This window comes from Ursus maritimus, unplaced genomic scaffold, assembly GCF_017311325.1.
Source record: "Ursus maritimus isolate PB19 unplaced genomic scaffold, ASM1731132v1 scaffold_11, whole genome shotgun sequence".
Classification (NCBI taxonomy): domain Eukaryota; kingdom Metazoa; phylum Chordata; class Mammalia; order Carnivora; family Ursidae; genus Ursus; species Ursus maritimus.
The window spans coordinates 47954748-47960179 of record NW_024423453.1 but is presented as its reverse complement, the minus strand read 5'-3'; the positions used below and the strand labels follow the sequence as shown (position 1 = coordinate 47960179).

Genomic DNA, 5432 nt, shown 5'->3' with positions numbered 1-5432 from the left:
TTCAAATTCTATTACAAAGCTCCAGTGATCAAGACAGTATGGTACTGGCACAAAAACAGACACGCAGATCAATGGAACAGGATAGAAATTCCAGGAACAAACTCATGATTATACAGTCAATTAATCTTCAACAAAGGAGGCAAGCATACACTACAGGAAAAAGACAGTATCTTCAATAAATGGCATTGTGAAACTGGACAGCTACATGCAAAAGAATGAAACTGGATTACTTTCTTACACCATACACAAAAATAAACTCAAAATGGGTAAAGGACCTAAATGTGAGACCTGAAACCATAAAAATCCTAGAAGAGAGCACAAACAGTAATTTCTCTAACATTGACTGTAACATTTTTCTAGATATGTCTCCTGAGGCAAGGGAAACATAAGCCAAAACAAACTATTGGGACTATATCAAAATAGTAAGCTTCTGCACAGCAAAGAAAACAATCAACAAAACTAATAGACAACCTACTGAATAGGAGAAGATATTTGCAAATGACATATCCAATAAAGGATTAGTATCCAAAATGCTTAAAGAACTTACACAACTCAACACACATACACACAAAATAATCCAATTAAAATAATAAGCAGAAAACATAGACATTTCTCCAAAGAAGACAGATGGGCAACAGATACATGAAAAGTTGCTCAATATCACTCATCATCAGAGAAATGCAAAAACCAGCGCTACAATGAGATATCACACCTGTCAGAATGAGTAAAGACAAAAACACAAGAAACAACAAACATTGGCTAAAATGTGGAGAAGAAAGAAACCTCCTGGACTGTTGGTGGGAATGCAAACTGGCCTAGCCACTGTGGAAAACAGTACGGAGTTCCTCAAAAAATTAAAAATAGGACTACGTTATGTTCCAGTAATCACATTAGTGAGTATTTACCCAAAGAATAGCAAAACACTAATTCAAAAGGTTATATGTACCCCTATGTTTATTGCAGCATTATTGGTAATAGCCAAACTATGGGAGCAGCCCAAGTGCCCATCGATAAATGAATGGACAAAGATGATTTGGTGAAAGAGGTGAAGGGAATTAAGCGTATACTCATCTTGATGAGAGCTGAGCAATATATAAAATTGGTCAATCACTGTATTGACCTGAAACTAATATAACACTGTATGTTAACTATACTGGAATAAAAATAAAAATTAAAATTAAAAAAATATATTGTAAGACACAGAACAAAGAACTTTACTATTTGGAAATGTCAAAGTCCATTACTAAATAATTTGCCCAACGAATTAATAAGTAAAAATAGAAGACTTAAATCATCTGAAAAGTTTTGAAAAAGAGAGAATTTCATACAAAAAAAATGTTTAGTTGCAGTGGAAAACGAAAATGTATAGTTTTTAATCATTTGCCATAGATGAACCAAAACTAAAAATAACTGAATTTAAAGTCAATACTTGTGCTCATCCTTCTACCTGGAATCCTCTGTTCCGCCTTGACAGCAAAGATTCCTTCCTTCTTTCCTTTCTTCCTTTTGTTCTTTGTTTTTGCTTTTGAAGAAACAATTTGCCTTGCCTCAGACAACAAATTATGACCAGTCTAAAATTGCAAACCTATGGGCTAAATATGGCCCATCACTTCTTTTTATAAATAAACTTTTGTTGGACCACTGCCATGCTTATTTATTTACATATTGTCTATAGCCACTTTCACACTACACAATATCTCCAAGGCATGCCTGTATATATTTATTTTTAATTTGATTGTGTTTTGAAATCTCTATTAGAATGTAAACTGAATGAAGACAAATGACTATCTGGTAGATTGTTGTGTCCTTGTGGCATGGGACAGTGCCTAGAACGGGGTAGGAACGGAATAAATCCTAACATCTTTCACTTTGTAGGTCCACTTATATGCAGGGTTTGTTTGTTTTTGTTTGTTTTTCTTTAATGTTAAAAATATTTATTTTTCTAAAAGATCCATGTACAAGTTGGGAAGAAAAAGAAGGAAGTCAACTAGCCTGCATCAAAATCTGGGCTGATGAAGGACCAAGAAGTGCCTAAAAAACCCTGGTAGCTGGAGCAAGCTGCAGGGATTGAGATGGCCGCTGGCCAGTGGAACCAGCAGCGTGGATCAGCCACATTCATGAGCACCACTGAGGTGCAGCGGGGACAGCAACGCTGCTGATCCCAGTCATTCCTCCTTTATAGGAAGGGAGACACCAGAACACACTGAGGACACATTCCTGACAGTCTCGTGCTCCTCCAAGGCCTTCTTCCAGTCTCTGCCCCTGAATTCCGCGATGTGTGCCCTCCTGGTGGTGCCTTCATCCAGGCGGTGAGGGGCCATTCAGAAGTCTCCAGAGCTCGAGCAGAGTGTAAAAGCTTTGAGGACCACCTGTGTTACCGAAGGTGTGCTGTACTTGGTGAACGTTGGCTGTGTTTGCAGTTAAGCTCTGGCTCTACCCAGGAGCTTGAAGCGAGAAGCAGGGACAGTGAAGTGTCTCCTCTGCTTCTCCGACCTGGATGTGCAAGTCTTTGAGGCTCAAACTTCAAAGCAAACTGCCCCACAGCGGCAGCCTTGGCCCCGGTATTCCAAGCTGTCAAGCAGCAGCTTGGCGTACTCTGAAAGATGAGCCTCTGCCGCTCCTGGAATGTCTCCCAGTGTTCCTGCTGGTCGCCCAGGTCCAGCTTGGCCACAGAGGAAGCGGGGTTCACCAGGGTCAGTGGCCGTGGTGGCAGCGGAAGGGGCAGTGCTAGCTTCACCAGCCGCTGTCTGAGGCCCAACTCCCGCCTGCGGTGAGGACTCCCTCAGCGTTCACTTTGCTGGGCACTGGGCTCCCATTCGGCCTCCCACCTAGCCTGGCCCTGACCCATGTGGGGCCCTGCGTGGCTGTTGCTGGAGGTCCTGGGTCGCTTCTGCCAGTGTGGCTTTGTGCCTGCGTGGCCCCTCGCTTGCCAGAGAGCTCCATATTCGGAATTCTATAATACAGTACTGTAAATGTATCTTCACTTCCCTGTGATTTTCTTAAACATGTTCTTTTCACTAGCTTACTTTAATGTAAGAATACATAATATATAATGTAAATATATAATAAATTTTTAATAAATATATAATACATATAAAGTAAAAAAATATGTTAACTGATATGTTAACAGTAAGGCTTCTCGTCAATAATAAACTATTAGTGATTAAATTTGGGGGGAGTCAAAAGTTACATGCGGATTTTTCACTGCACAGGGGATGGCATTCCTAACACCCCCATGTTGTTCAAAGGTCAACTATAATTAATGTAGGAAAAAAAAGTGAAAAAGTTTAAATATTTAATAATACCCTAATAAAAAGTTCTGATTCCAGCAACCTGTTAATAGACAGCCAGAAATTCTTCCTATTGCAAATGTCTAGAAATGACACATACACTTTTAGCATTTCTTTAAAATCATAGCTTCAAATAAATGAAATTAGCTTAAAACCCTTGGTGCCGGGGCGCCTGGGTGGTTCGGTCGTTAAGCGTCTGCCTTCGGCTTAGGGCGTGATCCCGGCGTTCTGGGATCGAGCCCCACGTCAGGCTGCTCCGCTGGGAGCCTGCTTCTTCCTCTCCCACTCCCCCTGCTTGTGTTCCCTCTCTCACTGGCTGTCTCTCTCTCTGTCAAAATAAATAAAACATCTTTAAAAAAAAAGAAAACAAACAAACCCTTGGTGCCGGGACTATAGAAGAACAAAAGCCAGTTCAGTTAGCACACAGTCGAGGAGATCTACTGGCTACTCTGGCATGGGACAGAGGACTACACTAGAAACCAAAGGTTTTTGCGGACCGCCTACAGCGGGGAAAGATATGAGAGTCGAACCCATGCAAGATGAGAGTTGAAGTTAGACCCTCATATATAGCAGGAAGCCTTGATGGGCTCCATAATTAGTAAAACGGTGAACCAGGCGAAACAAAGAACCTCTCTATAAACAAAGGAAGATGGCAAAGACTTTCTATCACTGCCTGGTTTCTAGGTTGAAAAAAAAAAAAAAAAAAAAAAGAAAGAGCCTACCTAGATAATTGGTGACCATACATTGTTTTGAAGTTGAAATTTATGCCCAACTCACTACTACAGAATGACCAAGTTGAGAAACTATCATAAAAATCAGTCCCTGAATACTGATACTCCTGGTGTACTCAGAAAAGCAAAAGCAAAGCACTCTTCAGAGCAAGTTTTCCACTAGGGCTGAACAGAATCCATACATAAACTCCTCAGGTAAATTGCTCATGCTGTGATGCTAAAAAGCACAGGAGCAATACTTACCTGGCAGGGGAGATACCATGATCAGGAAAGTGGTTTTCCCAGGGTGAGGCTTATCCATTGCCCTCTGGATGTGCTGACCCCTGCGATTTCCCCAAACGTGGGAACTCGACTTCAGAATTTGTGGTAGCGGATGAGTGCAATTGCACTTTCCCCTGAAATTAAGAAAAGAAAAAAAAAAAAAAAAGCACATGAGCAAACATCAGCATTCCCAGCAAAGAGTCAATTTAGATTCAAAAGTGTTTAAAAAAAAAAAAACTTGCAGATTATAAAGTGTAAGATATAAATATATATTTATTTATTTAACATTTTTGTAATATATTTAAATTAGAATATGAACTTTCTAAATCTCCCAGAGTAAATTAAAGAATTTTTTATAACTTAGAATTCAATGCAATAAAAATTCATTTTATTGAAATTGAAGACTTTTTAATGTTTCATTTGGAACCCAAAGGAGTCAAAGCCAAAATCACAAAATGTGTCCTATTTAACTAAAACCCAGCATCAATCCTCATTCTCTGCTAAACTACCTCGCACATTTACCCCAGGGAAATGAAATTGCTGCTGCACCTGCGGTCTGGACTGTCCTTTTCTGGAATGGATGTGGTACCTTCAAGATAGTGAAAGTTGAACTAGATCATCGTTTAAGTCTTTCATGTCTTTTTTTTTTTTAGAAAAAGAAAATCGAAAAAGTTAACAAAATCTGCAAGGCTATCACAGAACTGGTTTCACATTCACAAAATTTAGAAACACAGCAAATCAATAACTTTTAAAGTTATCTCTGGGCAACTTTTGTTCATCAAACCTGGCATTGTATTTGGGTTTGGCAAATATCAGGGCAGAAGGAGACTTACGTAGTAAATCCTTCTCCTTGGAAGGAATGCGGTTGGAGAAAATCTTGGTTTTAGTCTTGCCAGAATAAGTGTCCATCTTTGTTATTTTTTATCTTTTTGTCTCTCTTGTCTTGATTCTGAACCTTTTTAAATGCCACCATCTGCTTTCTCCTTTTGCTTCTGGACCGCTAAGGGCTTCTGGAGAAATTCACAGCACTGTACCAATAGCTTCTGCATTTTCATGGTTCCCAACCTCTAGTGACTTACTGTAGCTCCATCTGCCAAACTTTTATTCACTTCTCATTTCCTTTTTTCCATGTCCCTCGGAATATTAATCC

The 5432-nt window shown here is 39.7% G+C and overlaps 1 non-coding gene and 1 pseudogene across 1 annotated transcript; one reads left to right on the top strand and one right to left on the bottom strand.

The window, feature by feature from the left end:
• Positions 1 to 2027: 2027 nt before the first annotated feature.
• LOC121101610 lies at positions 2028 to 5191 on the bottom strand (annotated as a pseudogene).
• On the top strand, positions 4257 to 4417 carry LOC121101925. Its single transcript, XR_005833963.1, has one exon. It is a non-coding gene; the product is annotated as a U1 spliceosomal RNA (small nuclear RNA).
• Positions 5192 to 5432: the final 241 nt, after the last annotated feature.